Here is a 16,951-nt window from a genome sequence, read left to right as displayed (position 1 = left end):
CGTCCGAAACCAAAACACAAAACCAGAAAAATGTCCGGTGCACATCACTACTGGTCACTGGACTGATGCTGCACAAGACACTTCCCCTGGTCTAATGCAGGACAACACAGCAAAAAAAGCAAGCCAGCAGCACTGGGAACATATAGCAGCAGAGGACACCAACAGTGTGACTGGCTGGACTGATGCAGCACAATACACTGACTCCACTGGACTGGACAGCACAACACAGCACAAGACTCGCCACCCCACTTTCCCGCCCCCACACAGACACTGAACACTGAGGACACGTCCTCTCTATACACTCTCCGAGACTGGAGTGAAAATGGTCGAATCCCGCGAGAATCCGACAGCGGGATGCTGACATTTTGCCTCGTTCTGGTTTCAGAGTCAGGCGGGAAAACCCCAGCCTGGCTCGGATCCGGGCTCGGAAAGTCAAAGACCGGTAGGGTTCGGTTCGTCCGCCTAGCCCCACCAGGAGTGCACAAAGACGCTCTCCCATTCTAGTGAATGGGGCACATCTCCATCACGGACGTGCAGACAGAGGTGCCCGGCGATAGGCGCACCCGCCCAGGCACAGACGGAGCCACGTTTTAGCATGGCTCCACTGTGTGTGTGTGTGTGTGTATATATATATATATATATATATATATATATATATATATATATATATATATATATATATATATATTTATTTATTAGTGATGTGCACCGGACATTTTTCGTGTTTTGTGTTTTGGTTTTGGATTCGGTTCCGCGGCCGTGTTTTGGATTCGGACGCATTTTGGCAAAACCTCCCTGAAAGTTTTTTGTCGGATTCGGGTGTGTTTTGGATTCAGGTGTTTTTTACAAAAAACCCTCAAAAACAGCTTAAATCATAGAATTTGGGGGTCATTTTGATACCATAGTATTATTTACCTCAATAACCATAATTTCCACTCATTTCCAGTCTATTCTGAACACCTCACAATATTATTTTTAGTCCTAAAATTTGCACCGAGGTCGCTGTGTGACTAAGCTAAGCGACCCTAGTGGCCGACACAAACACCTGGCCCATCTAGGAGTGGCACTGCAGTGTCAGACAGGATGGCACTTCAAAAAAATAGTCCCCAAACAGCACATGATGCAAAGAAAAATGAAAGAAAAAAAAGAGGTGCAAGATGGAATTGTCCTTGGGCCCTCCCACCCACCCTTATGTTGTATAAACAGGACATGCACACTTTAACAAACTCATCATTTCAGCGACAGGGTCTGCCACACGACTGTGACTGAAATGACTGGTTGGTTTGGGCCCCCACCAAAAAAGAAGCAATCAATCTCTCCTTGCACAAACTGGCTCTACAGAGGCAAGATGTCCACCTCCTCCTCATCCTCCGATTCCTCACCCCAGTCCCCACAATAAAGCAGTGTGAGCACAGATATATGCAGCACACTGAGCACAGATATGGAGCGTTTTTCAGGCAGAGAACGTATAATACTGGTGGTCACTGGTCAGCAAAACTCTGCACTGTACTCCTCCTATAATACTGCTGGTCCCCAGAATAAAGATATTTGCAGCCCCCTGAAACAAAGTGAGAGGACGCCAGCCACGTCCTCTCACTATCATTTCCAATGCATGAGTGAAAAATGGCGGCGACGCGCGGCTCCTTATACAGAATCCGAATCTCGCGAGAATCCAACCGCGGGATGACGATGACGTTCGGCCGCACTCAGGTTAACCGAGCAAGGCGGGAGGATCCGAGTCGCTCGGAACCGTGAAAAGAAAGGTGAAGTTTGGGCGGGTTTGGATCCCGAGGAAGGGGGACTATGGGGACTGGTGTCCCGGGCCTTTACAGAGAGGGGGGGGGGGGGGGGCTCACCCCTGTCTCCTACCGCCAATACCAGGAAAGTTGCACCAGGCTGTGAAACAACAGCTGGCTGATGCGCAGGGAGGACTTCTTAAAGCAAGCCTTCCCTGCATATCAGCTCTCCGTGGACCATTCCTGTAGGTCAGCAACGCTCCACCTATATGCAACATCACAATGTATGACATCACATAGGAGTGGTGCGGCAGAATCTATGTAATGGGAGGGAGAGGCCCTGTCTATTTTGGCAGTCCCGGGCCCCACAGTTTCTATTGGCAGCCCAGACTCTCCTGCAGAGCTGTATGTATATTGGACTCTACAGTGTACTGTACTGATGGCTTGTTTCAACGTCCTTGAACAGTAGCAATTTAATTAAACGCAGTGTTCTAAGCCGCACAGAGATGCTTATGTGTCTTAAGTGTCTTAAAAGATATTAGTATCTTTTTTTCTCTATGCAATTAGTCCCTCTTTAAGTCAGGGCCGTTTCTAGCCAATTTGGCTCCCAGTGCGAGATTTCAAAATGCGCCCCCCCCCATTGCTCTAAAAAAAATTGCGTGCCCCCCCCACATAGCTATAAAAAGAAACAGCATGCGCGCGCTCCCGACATGGGTGTGTGGCCTGAATAAAATGGGCGTGGTCTCATTAAAGTGGGCGTGGCCTCGTCTGATATCATGCCCACCACAGGGGAATGAAAATAAAAATAGTCCCCATTTTACAAAGTGCGGCAGGCAGGTGTCCCCATTTTACACAGCGCGGCAGGCAGGTATCCCCATTTTACACAGTGTGGCAGGCAAGAGTCCCCATTTTACACAGCATGGCAGGCAGGTGTCCCCATTTTACACAGCGCGGCAGGCAGGTGTCCCCATTTTACACAGTGTGGCAGGCAGGTGTCCCCATTTTACACAGTGCGGCAGGCAGGTGTCCCCATTTTACAAAGTGCGGCAGGCAGGTGTCCCCATTTTACACAGTGCGGCAGGCAGGTGTTAAGTGGGGGGGGAGGAAGGGAGGGAGGGGGGAGAGAGATAGAGATAATACTTACATCTTCCCGCTCTTCGGGTGCGGCTGCCTCACGTCCCTCGCGCCGGCCGCCTCCTCCTTCCAGGCTCATCTCCTCTCCTCCCGAGCACGGGGCGGGGTTTCGCGGAATGCCGCGTTTGCATCGTGACGTCACGACGCAAACGCGTCATTCCGCAAAACTCCGCCCCCCGAGCAGGAGCGCTCGGGAGAAGGGAGGAAAGGAGATAAGGACACACAAAGTGCCACGGCGGGCGCCCCGTGCGGTTGCACGGCTCGCCCGCCGCTAGAAACGGCACTGCTTTAAGTGTTAACCAAAAATCTAAAGGTCTATTTATTCTCCCTCCACGGGTGTTGTGGACACCCCAAGAGAGAATAGTTGTTGGTATCCTGGCAGTCCGGATCCCGGCGTCGGTATGCTGAGCGCCGGGATCCCTACAGCTGGGATATTGAATGCTTCCCTTTGGTGGGAATTCAATTGTTTTATTGCACTTAATCGCCCATCTAAAGTGACAGGAGATCACGGGGATCTATTCAATTGTCCCCACTTATTGCGCTCATCGTGCCCTTTATCTGTGCTCCTCTCTCACACTTTCATATATGTCTCTGGATTGGATTAGACTCCTCTGCTTTATTAAAGGGATATCACTTCTGAAGCAGGTTAGTATGTAGGTGATTGCCTATATGGAACTTGGTGCTGTGTAGTCTACAGACACTTCCCCTCTTGTTAATTGGGGTCCTCTTAAAAAAGGCTCTCTGCCGACTCCTCCCCCAATAACTACAGGGGCTATAACAGCACGGATGGACTGGCCCACAGGGGTACAGGGGAAACCACCGGTGGGCCCTACTGCCTGCCCCCTCCCCCCCCCCCCCCCTCTCTAGGAATCAGGTTCCAAACTGTGCTGTTACTAATCTAGTATATTATCATGCATGCACTACAGTATTTACTGTATATATTTATCTAGGGGACCAACACTTGCAAAAGGGTCAGGCAAACCAATGTGGTGGCTGGGCACACCCCCTCTAGAGACTGGCCACACCCCTAAACATGGGCTCCTACCACTGCATTTTCCCGGTGGGCCCTACATGCCCTTCCCCCCCCCACCCCAGTCCGACACTGTATAACAGTGTGGATGTGATGCAGCTCAGTATATTACTAAGCTGTATTAGCCCCTCTCCTGTCAGCCTTGGCCAGATTGAAGGAACTCGGAGTGGAGCTGATTCCTGCCATACTCTCCGGAGTTACTATCTGACTCTTGTCACTTTCCACGTCACACAGAGGCTTCTTTCCCCCGAGCAGCTGACAACCTCCAGCCGCACTTCCGTACAGCGCTAATGTTGGAGCCACCTCCCGTCTCCTATAACACGCTAACGGGCCGGAGCTGCCAGCAAGCACCGCCCAGGGATCCGCCTAGCCTCTGTGTCTCGTCACCAGGTCTGTATTGGTCTGTTCTGGCCACCTGTCCAAGCGCCGAGCTCCGCCGCTATACAGTATATAAAACACCCATTTTCAGGGACTAGCCACAAATATTATGTATCCCTGCAATGTAAGAAGGAGGGATTACAGCAGGTATCTCCTATATCTGCTGCGATCCCTCTGTTACCTCCTGCAGCCGAATCCCCCACAGATTTACCAGTATCCAGAATGGACATATATAGTGGCAGATGCTCAATGTGAAGCATTCCCGATATTAATCCCCTCAGCTAACGTAATCTTTTCATTCTGGCAGCCCATTGTAACCTATGGACTACACTTCGGGGAATTTAGTTCCGGCAGGGTTCTCCAGGAATATAGATTTTTCTTCTTTATGTATATTGTTCTTCCGTATGTATGTATATAGTATCTAGTGCCAATAGGACCAGGTTGGGGGGGGAGGGTTACACAGTACAGACTGCAGATTCTGCTAAAAAGCACAGGGCGGGATGTACTAACCTCCCCGCTGCGGTATGTGGCTATTCTCTGCGCTCACTGTGTTATTGCCGCGGTTACTGGTCTATTCTCTGCTGCCCGGCGCTACCCGTTGCTCCCCCACGCTCCCCGTTTTTCTCTCCTCTCACTACCGTCCGCCTCATCACCGCCGCAGCCATGGAGTACTGCGCTCTCCGTAGCGTTTGGTCAGCGCTGTGCTCCCCCTGTCAGTTGTCGGGTCCAGGATCCGGCGTCCCACAAGCCAGTGTGCTCCTGCAGGAAGCTGACACAGGGGCACATGTGCAACTGATAGGGGAGCGCAGCGCTGACCAAGCGCTATGGAGAGCGCAGGACTCAGTGGCCGCGGTGGTGATGAGGCGGACCGTAGTGAGAGGAGAAAATAACGGGGGAGTGTGGGGGAGCAACATGTAGTGCTGGTCAGCGGAGCGGAGACCAGTAACTACTAGAGATGAGCGGGTTCGGTTTCTTTGAATCCGCACGAACTTCACTTTTTTTTTTCACGGGTCCGAGCGACTCGGATCTTCCCGCCTTGCTCGGTTAACCCGAGCGCGCCCGAACGTCATCATGACGCTGTCGGATTCTCGCGAGACTCGGATTCTATATAAGGAGCCGCGCGTCGCCGCCATTTTCACACGTGCATTGAGATTGATAGGGAGAGGACGTGGCTGGCGTCCTCTCCATTTAGATTAGATTTAGGAGAGAGAGAGAGAGAGAGAGAGAGAGAGAGAGAGAGAGAGAGAGAGAGAGAGAGAGAGAGAGAGAGAGAGAGAGAGAGAGAGAGAGAGAGAGAGAGAGAGAGAGAGAGAGAGAGAGACATTGCTGTGATACTGTAGATTAGAAGAGAGTGCAGAGTGCAGACAGAGTTTAGTGACTGACGACCACAGTGACCAGTGACCACCAGAGACAGTGCAGTTGTTTGTTTTATTTAATATATCCGTTCTCTGCCTGAAAAAAACGATACACAGTCACACAGTGACTCAGTCTGTGTGCACTGCTCAGCCCAGTGTGCTGCACATCAATGTATTGTATATAAAGCTTATAATTGTGGGGGAGACTGGGGAGCACTGCAGGTTGTTATAGCAGGAGCCAGGAGTACATGATAAATAATATTATATTAAAATTAAACAGTGCACACTTTTGCTGCAGGAGTGCCACTGCCCAGTGTGACTAGTGGTGACCAGTGCCTGACCACCAGTATATTAGTAGTATTGTATACTATCTCTTTATCAACCAGTCTATATTAGCAGCAGACACAGTACAGTGCGGTAGTTCACGGCTGTGGCTACCTCTGTGTCGGCACTCGGCAGGCAGTCCGTCCATCCATAATTGTATTATATACCACCTAACCGTGGTTTTTTTTTTCTTTCTTTATACCGTCGTCATAGTCATACTAGTTGTTACGAGTATACTACTATCTCTTTATCAACCAGTGTACAGTGCGGTAGTTCACGGCTGTGGCTACCTCTGTGTCGGAACTCGGCAGGCAGTCCGTCCATCCATAATTGTATTATAATATATACCACCTAACCGTGGTTTTTTTTTCGTTCTTTATACCGTCGTCATACTAGTTGTTACGAGTATACTACTATCTCTTTATCAACCAGTGTACAGTGCGGTAGTTCACGGCTGTGGCTACCTCTGTGTCGGCACTCGGCAGGCAGTCCGTCCAACCATAATTGTATTATATACCACCTAACCGTGGTTTTTTTTTCATTCTTTATACCGTCGTCATACTAGTTGTTACGAGTATACTACTATCTCTTTATCAACCAGTGTACAGTGCGGTAGTTCACGGCTGTGGCTACCTCTGTGTCGGCACTCGGCAGCCCGTCCATAATTGTATATACCAGTGACCTAACCGTGGTTTTTTTTTCTTTCTTTATACATACATACTAGTTACGAGTATACTATCTCTTTATCAACCAGTCTATATATTAGCAGCAGACACAGTACAGTGCGGTAGTTCACGGCTGTGGCTACCTCTGTGTCGGCACTCCGCAGCCCGTCCATAATTGTATATACCAGTGACCTAACCGTGGTTTTTTTTTCTTTCTTTATACATACTAGTTACGAGTATACTATCTCTTTATCAACCAGTCTATATATTAGCAGCAGACACAGTACAGTGCGGTAGTTCACGGCTGTGGCTACCTCTGTGTCGGCACTCGGCAGCCCGTCCATAATTGTATACTAGTATCCAATCCATCCATCTGCATTGTTTACCTGAGGTGCCTTTTAGTTGTGCCCATTAAAATATGGAGAACAAAAATGTTGAGGTTCCAAAATTAGGGAAAGATCAAGATCCACTTCCACCTCGTGCTGAAGCTGCTGCCACTAGTCATGGCCGAGACGATGAAATGCCAGCAACGTCGTCTGCCAAGGCCGATGCCCAATGGCATAGTACAGAGCATGTCAAAACCAAAACACCAAATATCAGTAAAAAAAGGACTCCAAAACCTAAAATAAAATTGTCGGAGGAGAAGCGTAAACTTGCCAATATGCCATTTACCACACGGAGTGGCAAGGAACGGCTGAGGCCCTGGCCTATGTTCATGGCTAGTGGTTCAGCTTCACATGAGGATGGAAGCACTCAGCCTCTCGCTAGAAAACTGAAAAGACTCAAGCTGGCAAAAGCACCGCAAAGAACTGTGCGTTCTTTGAAATCCCAAATCCACAAGGAGAGTCCAATTGTGTCGGTTGCGATGCCTGACCTTCCCAACACTGGACGTGAAGAGCATGCGCCTTCCACCATTTGCACGCCCCCTGCAAGTGCTGGAAGGAGCACCCGTAGTCCAGTTCCTGATAGTCAGATTGAAGATGTCAGTGTTGAAGTACACCAGGATGAGGAGGATATGGGTGTTGCTGGCGCTGGGGAGGAAATTGACCAGGAGGATTCTGATGGTGAGGTGGTTTGTTTAAGTCAGGCACCCGGGGAGACACCTGTTGTCCGTGGGAGGAATATGGCCGTTGACATGCCAGGTGAAAATACCAAAAAAATCAGCTCTTCGGTGTGGAGGTATTTCACCAGAAATGCGGACAACAGGTGTCAAGCCGTGTGTTCCCTTTGTCAAGCTGTAATAAGTAGGGGTAAGGACGTTAACCACCTCGGAACATCCTCCCTTATACGTCACCTGCAGCGCATTCATAATAAGTCAGTGACAAGTTCAAAAACTTTGGGTGACAGCGGAAGCAGTCCACTGACCAGTAAATCCCTTCCTCTTGTAACCAAGCTCACGCAAACCACCCCACCAACTCCCTCAGTGTCAATTTCCTCCTTCCCCAGGAATGCCAATAGTCCTGCAGGCCATGTCACTGGCAAGTCTGACGAGTCCTCTCCTGCCTGGGATTCCTCCGATGCATCCTTGCGTGTAACGCCTACTGCTGCTGGCGCTGCTGTTGTTGCCGCTGGGAGTCGATGGTCATCCCAGAGGGGAAGTCGTAAGCCCACTTGTACTACTTCCAGTAAGCAATTGACTGTTCAACAGTCCTTTGCGAGGAAGATGAAATATCACAGCAGTCATCCTACTGCAAAGCGGATAACTGAGTCCTTGACAACTATGTTGGTGTTAGACGTGCGTCCGGTATCCGCCGTTAGTTCACAGGGAACTAGACAATTTATTGAGGCAGTGTGCCCCCGTTACCAAATACCATCTAGGTTCCACTTCTCTAGGCAGGCGATACCGAGAATGTACACGGACGTCAGAAAAAGACTCACCAGTCTCCTAAAAAATGCAGTTGTACCCAATGTCCACTTAACCACGGACATGTGGACAAGTGGAGCAGGGCAGGGTCAGGACTATATGACTGTGACAGCCCACTGGGTAGATGTATGGACTCCCGCCGCAAGAACAGCAGCGGCGGCACCAGTAGCAGCATCTCGCAAACGCCAACTCTTTCCTAGGCAGGCTACGCTTTGTATCACCGCTTTCCAGAATACGCACACAGCTGAAAACCTCTTACGGCAACTGAGGAAGATCATCGCGGAATGGCTTACCCCAATTGGACTCTCCTGTGGATTTGTGGCATCGGACAACGCCAGCAATATTGTGTGTGCATTAAATATGGGCAAATTCCAGCACGTCCCATGTTTTGCACATACCTTGAATTTGGTGGTGCAGAATTTTTTAAAAAACGACAGGGGCGTGCAAGAGATGCTGTCGGTGGCCAGAAAAATTGCGGGACACTTTCGGCGTACAGGCACCACGTACAGAAGACTGGAGCACCACCAAAAACTACTGAACCTGCCCTGCCATCATCTGAAGCAAGAAGTGGTAACGAGGTGGAATTCAACCCTCTATATGCTTCAGAGGTTGGAGGAGCAGCAAAAGGCCATTCAAGCCTATACAATTGAGCACGATATAGGAGATGGAATGCACCTGTCTCAAGTGCAGTGGAGAATGATTTCAACGTTGTGCAAGGTTCTGATGCCCTTTGAACTTGCCACACGTGAAGTCAGTTCAGACACTGCCAGCCTGAGTCAGGTCATTCCCCTCATCAGGCTTTTGCAGAAGAAGCTGGAGGCATTGAAGAAGGAGCTAAAAGGGAGCGATTCCGCTAGGCATGTGGGACTTGTGGATGCAGCCCTTAATTCGCTTAACAAGGATTCACGGGTGGTCAATCTGTTGAAATCAGAGCACTACATTTTGGCCACCGTGCTCAATCCTAGATTTAAAGCCTACCTTGGATCTCTCTTTCCGGCAGACACAGGTCTGCTGGGGTTGAAAGACCTGCTGGTGACAAAATTGTCAAGTCAAGCGGAACGCGACCTGTCAACATCTCCTCCTTCACATTCTCCCGCAACTGGGGGTGCGAGGAAAAGGCTCAGAATTCCGAGCCCACCCGCTGGCGGTGATGCAGGGCAGTCTGGAGCGACTGCTGATGCTGACATCTGGTCCGGACTGAAGGACCTGACAACGATTACGGACATGTCGTCTACTGTCACTGCATATGATTCTCTCAATATTGATAGAATGGTGGAGGATTATATGAGTGACCGCATCCAAGTAGGCACGTCACACAGTCCGTACTTATACTGGCAGGAAAAAGAGGCAATTTGGAGGCCCTTGCACAAACTGGCTTTATTCTACCTAAGTTGCCCTCCCACAAGTGTGTACTCCGAAAGAGTGTTTAGTGCCGCCGCTCACCTTGTCAGCAATCGGCGTACGAGGTTACATCCAGAAAATGTGGAGAAGATGATGTTCATTAAAATGAATTATAATCAATTCCTCCGCGGAGACATTGACCAGCAGCAATTGCCTCCACAAAGTACACAGGGAGCTGAGATGGTGGATTCCAGTGGGGACGAATTGATAATCTGTGAGGAGGGGGATGTACACGGTGATATATCGGAGGGTGAAGATGAGGTGGACATCTTGCCTCTGTAGAGCCAGTTTGTGCAAGGAGAGATTAATTGCTTCTTTTTTGGGGGGGGTCCAAACCAACCCGTCATATCAGTCACAGTCGTGTGGCAGACCCTGTCACTGAAATGATGGGTTGGTTAAAGTGTGCATGTCCTGTTTATACAACATAAGGGTGGGTGGGAGGGCCCAAGGATAATTCCATCTTGCACCTCTTTTTTCTTTTCTTTTTCTTTGCATCATGTGCTGATTGGGGAGGGTTTTTTGGAAGGGACATCCTGCGTGACACTGCAGTGCCACTCCTAAATGGGCCCGGTGTTTGTGTCGGCCACTAGGGTCGCTAATCTTACTCACACAGTCAGCTACCTCATTGCGCCTCTTTTTTTCTTTGCGTCATGTGCTGTTTGGGGAGGGTTTTTTGGAAGGGACATCCTGCGTGACACTGCAGTGCCACTCCTAGATGGGCCCGGTGTTTGTGTCGGCCACTAGGGTCGCTAATCTTACTCACACAGCTACCTCATTGCGCCTCTTTTTTTCTTTGCGTCATGTGCTGTTTGGGGAGGGTTTTTTGGAAGGGACATCCTGCGTGACACTGCAGTGTCACTCCTAGATGGGCCCGGTGTTTGTGTCGGCCACTAGGGTCGCTAATCTTACTCACACAGTCAGCTACCTCATTGCGCCTCTTTTTTTCTTTGCGTCATGTGCTGTTTGGGGAGGGTTTTTTGGAAGGGCCATCCTGCGTGACACTGCAGTGCCACTCCTAGATGGGCCCGGTGTTTGTGTCGGCCACTAGGGTCGCTAATCTTACTCACACAGTCAGCTACCTCATTGCGCCTCTTTTTTTCTTTGCGTCATGTGCTGTTTGGGGAGGGTTTTTTGGAAGGGACATCCTGCGTGACACTGCAGTGCCACTCCTAGATGGGCCCGGTGTTTGTGTCGGCCACTAGGGTCGCTTATCTTACTCACACAGCGACCTCGGTGCAAATTTTAGGACTAAAAATAATATTGTGAGGTGTGAGGTATTCAGAATAGACTGAAAATGAGTGTAAATTATGGTTTTTGAGGTTAATAATACTTTGGGATCAAAATGACCCCCAAATTCTATGATTTAAGCTGTTTTTTAGTGTTTTTGGAAAAAAACACCCGAATCCAAAACACACCCGAATCCGACAAAAATAATTCGGTGAGGTTTTGCCAAAACGCGTTCGAACCCAAAACACGGCCGCGGAACCGAACCCAAAACCAAAACGCAAAACCCGAAAAATTTCAGGCGCTCATCTCTAGTAACTACGGAGATAACACAGGGAGTGCAGAGAAAAGCCATATACCGCAGCGGGGGAGGAAAGTACATCCCGCCCACAATCTGCAATCCTTTCACATGCTGTGGGCCACCCGTCACAGGGCAAGGCCGCACAGGATGCGGAATGGCCTGCAATTTAATTGCGGTAGCAGCAATATGCAGGTGGTCAGCCACCATTTTTCTCATCAGAGCTGCTGGGAGTGACATCACACAGCCACCGTGAAAATGCTGCTACCCCACCTCCATTTTCCCTGCACCACCCCTACAGCGCTCTGTCGATGCCACCCCCCTCGCCCGCCCAGCAAACAGGCAGAGGCGTTCGCAGCCAATGCAATCAGATCACACTGGCTGGTCGTGCACGCGCAAGAAGGGACCTGCACACGTGCATTGGTGCCGGGAATTGGGTTATTGCTGTCGCATCGCTAAGCTTAGCGATGCGACCTGAATAACATCCAGGGTGCTTTAGAGTAAAAAAGTGTGTGTCTTACCCCTTTGTTGATATCAATTTATATCTCCCTGCAGCCTAGCACAGCTGAAGGCATGTGACTAACCAAAGTAGAGCACCTGTGAAGAGCTACCTTTTCAAGGCAAGGTTGGAGTGTCATTTGCCTGTCAGTCTGGGAGGTGGACGAGGCTTCTAGGGTATAGAGCGTCTGTCTGGGCCATTTGTCTGTATGACCAATGCAGAGGTGGCACTCACCCAAATTACACCCGGTTTGGCCAGCAAAAGGGGTGTGGCTTCATGGGATGAAGCTTCACAGGAGGGGCGGGGCTAAGCATCTCAACCTCAGTTTTTGTCGCTCCGGGGTCCAGGAGATGCGGTCTGTACCCGGACACTGGCGTGCCTGCTGTGCCGGCTTCTACAGGGTGCCGGAATGTTACAGTGCAGCACCCGGCTCATGTCACTGAGCAGGAGCTGGAACTTTAGTGTCACCCCCTTAGCGGGTGACACCCAGGTGTGGGCTGCACCCCCTGCATCCCACTTGTGACGCTACTGGACCAATGCCGGAATAGCAGACCAACGGCTAGAGAGAAGGTCTCAGTTAGTGTCAGGGCCATGAACATTTGCTGTGTAATGATTACTGGTCTGCGGTCATCCTCATGAAGTAAAGCCATAGTGCAGAAGTCCAGAGTCAGTGTGTGCTTCCACTACACCGCTTCCGTATCTGTCAACTGGCAGGTGGTGTGGTGGGTATGTCCGGCTGCCGCTGAGGGGGCGACATTCAGTGATTTAGTAGTGGCAAAATATAATTACATCTTTATTCCCCCCCCCCCAACCTAAAAGTGCTGTGTGGCTCCTGTCTACACACACGCTGTAACATTTCTAACTCATATTGTATGATTGTGTGTAATAAACCAGCGGTAATTAAAAGAATTTTCCAGTGCAGTGGATATACTTTCTGTGTCAAATCAAACTGTAAGCTCCACTGGGGCAGGGATTGATGGGAATGATTTTTTTACATAGAACTGGAGTGCACTAGGTGTGCGTGTGCGTGTAAACCTTCTGCAATTATCATTAGTTATAGATTTACAGTTAAGGGTAAAATACATGGGATCCGGTCTGAAGATCGACAGTGTCTAGGTCGACAATGTATAGGTCGACCACTATAGGTCGACAGTCACTAGGTCGACATGGATGGAAGGTCGTCAGGGTTTCTAGGTCGACATGTGCTAGGTCGACAGGTCTAAAGGTCGACATGAGTTTTTCACATTTTTTTCTTTTGAATTTTTTCATACTTAACGATCCACGTGGACTACGATTGGAACGGTAAAGTGTGCCGAGCGAAGCTCTAGCGGAGCGAAGGCACCATGCGAGGGGACGCGGTGCACTCATTTGGGATCCCGGTCACTCTACGAAGAAAACGACACACAAAAAAAAATTTCCTCATGTCGACCTTTAGACCTGTCGACCTAGCACATGTCGACCTAGAAACCCTGTCGACCTTCCATCCATGTCGACCTAGTGACTGTCGACCTATAGTGGTCGACCTAAACATTGTCGACCTAGACACTGTCGATTTGATGAACCACACCCAAAATACATGCAGAGAAGTAACCTAGTCATATAATTTTCTAACAGTATTGAAAGCAGAATTGACAGGGGCGTAGCCAGAGGTTTGTGGGCCCCATAGCAGCATTTTGAAGAGGCCCCGTCCCAATGATTCTAGAGAGACACTTCTCTGCAGCAGCTGTTAATGTTATGCCCTATAATAGTGCCCTATCGCAGTAGTGCTTATGTTCACCCTATGTCACATTTCAGAGCTGCCAGTACACATTATGCCGCACAGTACCCCCAATTCACATTATGATATACTGTATAGTGCCCCCGGTTCATATTGCGCCTCATTACATTGCTCGGTTCATATTATATAACATTATAATGCCCTACACTTCATTTTATACCACACTACAATGAGCAGGTCTAGGGGCATACCTAGCTATATTGTAGGCCCCAAGGAAAATGTTTGAAAGGACCCCTACGTACCACCAGACCCTCCCCACTAGGTACAAAATGCTCTGTTTCTGGACTTCCCTCTTAATTTATGATTTCCATCACCTGTGTTGAACTAGTTAAATGATAAGAAAGCTGTTTCTTCACAGGTGATGGCAATAATAAATTAAGAGGGAAGTCCAGAAACGGAACATTTTGTACCTAGTGGGGCGGGTCATGTTGGAGGGTATGCGTACCACCCAATGGCGAAAATGTATATAACACATGTAACTGACAGGGAAGATGGGCCCCTCTCAGCTCTGGCCCCGTAGCAGCTGCACTGCCTGCACCTATGGTAGCTACACCCTGTATATAACACATGTAACTGTGACAGGGAAGGTGGCCCCTCTCAGCTCTGGCCCCATAGCAGCTGCACTCCCTGCACCTATGGTAGCTACACCCTGTATATAACACATGTAACTGTGACAGGGAAGGTGGGCCCCTCTCAGCTCTGGCCCCATAGCAGCTGCACTCCTAGCACCTATGGTAGCTACACCCTGAATATAACACATGTAACTGTGACAGGGAAGGTGGCCCCTCTCAGCTCTGGGCCCCATAGCAGCTGCACTCCCTGCACCCATGGTAGCTACACCCTGTATATAACACATGTAACTGTGACAGAGAAGGTGGCCCCTCTCAGCTCTGGGCCCCATAGCAGCTGCACTGCCTGCACCTATGGTAGCTACACCCCTGTATATAACACATGTAACTGTGACAGGGAAGGTGGCCCCTCTCAGCTCTGGCCCCATAGCAGCTGCACTCCCTGCACCTATTGTAGCTACACCCTGTACATAACACATGTAACTGTGACAGGGAAGGTGGCCCCTCTCAGCTCTAGACACCCCATAGCAGCTGTACTCCCTGCACCTATGGTAGCTACACCCTGTATATAACACATGTAACTGTGACAGGGAAGGTGGCCCCTCTCAGCTCTGGCCCAAATGCAGCTGCTCTCCCTGCACCTATGGTAGCTACACCCTGTATATAACATATGTAACTGTGACAGGGAGGTGGCTCCTCTCAGCTCTGGGCCCCATAGCAGCTGCACTCCCTGCACCTATGGTAGCCATGCCCTTGTATATAACACATGTAACTGTGACAGGGAAGGTGGCCCCTCTCAGCTCTGGGCCCCATACCCCTGCACCTATGGTAGCTACACCCCTGTATATAACACATGTAACTGTGACAGGGAATGAGGCCCCTCTCAGCTCTGGGCCCCATAGCAGCTGCACCCCCTGCACCTATGGTAGCTACACCCTGTATATAACACATGTAACTGTGACAGGGAATGAGGCCCCTCTCAGCTCTGGGCCCCATAGCAGCTGCACCCCCTGCACCTATGGTAGCTACGCCCTTGAGAATTGTTATAATAATGTGGAGTTGTTTCATTTACAAAACTCTGAATGGAAGGTGACTATATAATTATTATCACTAGATAAAGGAAATACATTTATGCACATGAAAGTGTATATTCCTACCACCGCGCTAAATCAGTGGAGTATGATACTGATTGGAAGACCAGCAACTACTGTATTAACCCTTGACAACTCCTATTTTTTAACTGAATACTCAACTTTAGCCTCATAAATAAATGACGTGTAAGCAACAAAGAAACTCTCCATTATGGAAACTTCTGAACTGTGCATTCCTGGTGCTAGAGAGGTACAGTAATAGCTTTTTCTATACCTACTACCTGTACAAGCTATCTATAAATAAATATCTGTGTGTATGAGTAGATGTATGTATATATGTACAGTATGCACACTACAATTTTATTTTCACTCCTTACATCTAGAACATCTGTAATTCTGCCCTGGCCATGTAGAAGCCTTATAGCTGGGTACACATTAGACACCCTGTGTACCCAGCTGATGCCAGATGCGATGGAACAATAGCTCGTACACACTGCATGATCTGGTGAACGACTGCACTATATATTGTCTCCCCTGACACATCCAAATGCATGGGGTCGTCAGCCACTTCTTCAGATTGACCTGCATGTACGACCCATCTAAAAACACGACGGACGGCCCGCGGGATACGCAATAGTTCGTACACATTTGATGATTTGAGTGATTTATCATTCCGATTTCTTGGAAATCGGGCAATCGTTCCAAAAAATAAATAAAAAAACATCATCTAAGTGCATCTAGCTTTAGAACTCATTCCTACTATGCACGTAATTGTATTTAATACATTCTAAAGAATAGAAAGAAAGCACAGAGGAAACTTTCCTGTGTACATACCCTTTGTTCTGAACCCCAGCAGCCAAAAAGTGACATGTTCCCAGGAGGTTGCAGGTAACAGTGATATAAAGCAGAATAAAGTCCACTCACATCATTTCTCTGTGAATACAAGACAGCTCTGGTATCAGATATAACAACGCTTCCTTTCTGCCCCTCCCACACCTTTCATCTGCTCATTAATCCAAACTGCAAGCAAAAAAAGCGTTAAGCTTCAATGTGTTAGCTGTCCCAACTCAAATTGCTAAAATGCTTTATCAGTTCATTAATACTCCTCTCCTTATTAAGGACTGCCGCTCTCAAGTTATTGGGTTGTTGGTTCCCAATATATTTATTGTGACAAGAAAGAACTAAATTGAAAGCGCTGTCCACAATAAAGGATAGATAAAATTGTATTTATTTTGTATTGATAACTATAAATATAAACACTTAAAAAGCTAAAACAGAATATGTATATCTACAAAGCCTATTTCTTCAGTGATCCTTATCATAGGTACCTTGTGATTGCACTGGTGATGAATACTAGATTGCTGATTAGAACAATATAGCATGCAATAGGTGCTCTAATTAGCTCCACAGTGAACAATTCTTAGTAGCAAATTATATTATTCAGCCTCCTAAATACTTAAGTACACTTATATGGAACACTTATTTTCACAGCCCAAACATATCTAGAGGAAATGCATACAGTTGATAAATGCTTTTTCACCTCCCGCTGGGACAGCGTAGTGATACAATGTGTCCAAAGTGTCTCTGCCTTAGAATCAGGCTGAAT

At 48.6% G+C, this 16,951-nt stretch overlaps 1 long non-coding RNA gene across 1 annotated transcript in view; it reads right to left on the bottom strand.

The window, feature by feature from the left end:
• The window catches only part of LOC134965686 (uncharacterized), a 101,526-nt gene extending 85,199 nt beyond the window's left edge, over window positions 1-16,327 (bottom strand). Inside the window, exon 1 of the long non-coding RNA XR_010188494.1 lies at window positions 16,180-16,327. This is a non-coding gene — a long non-coding RNA (uncharacterized LOC134965686). The remainder of the gene's footprint in view (window positions 1-16,179) is intronic.
• Between the last annotated feature and the right edge of the window lie 624 nt (window positions 16,328-16,951).

Source organism: Pseudophryne corroboree, chromosome 10, assembly GCF_028390025.1.
Source record: "Pseudophryne corroboree isolate aPseCor3 chromosome 10, aPseCor3.hap2, whole genome shotgun sequence".
Taxonomy (NCBI): Eukaryota; Metazoa; Chordata; class Amphibia; order Anura; family Myobatrachidae; genus Pseudophryne; species Pseudophryne corroboree.
This window is presented reverse-complemented; position numbering and strand designations above follow the sequence as displayed.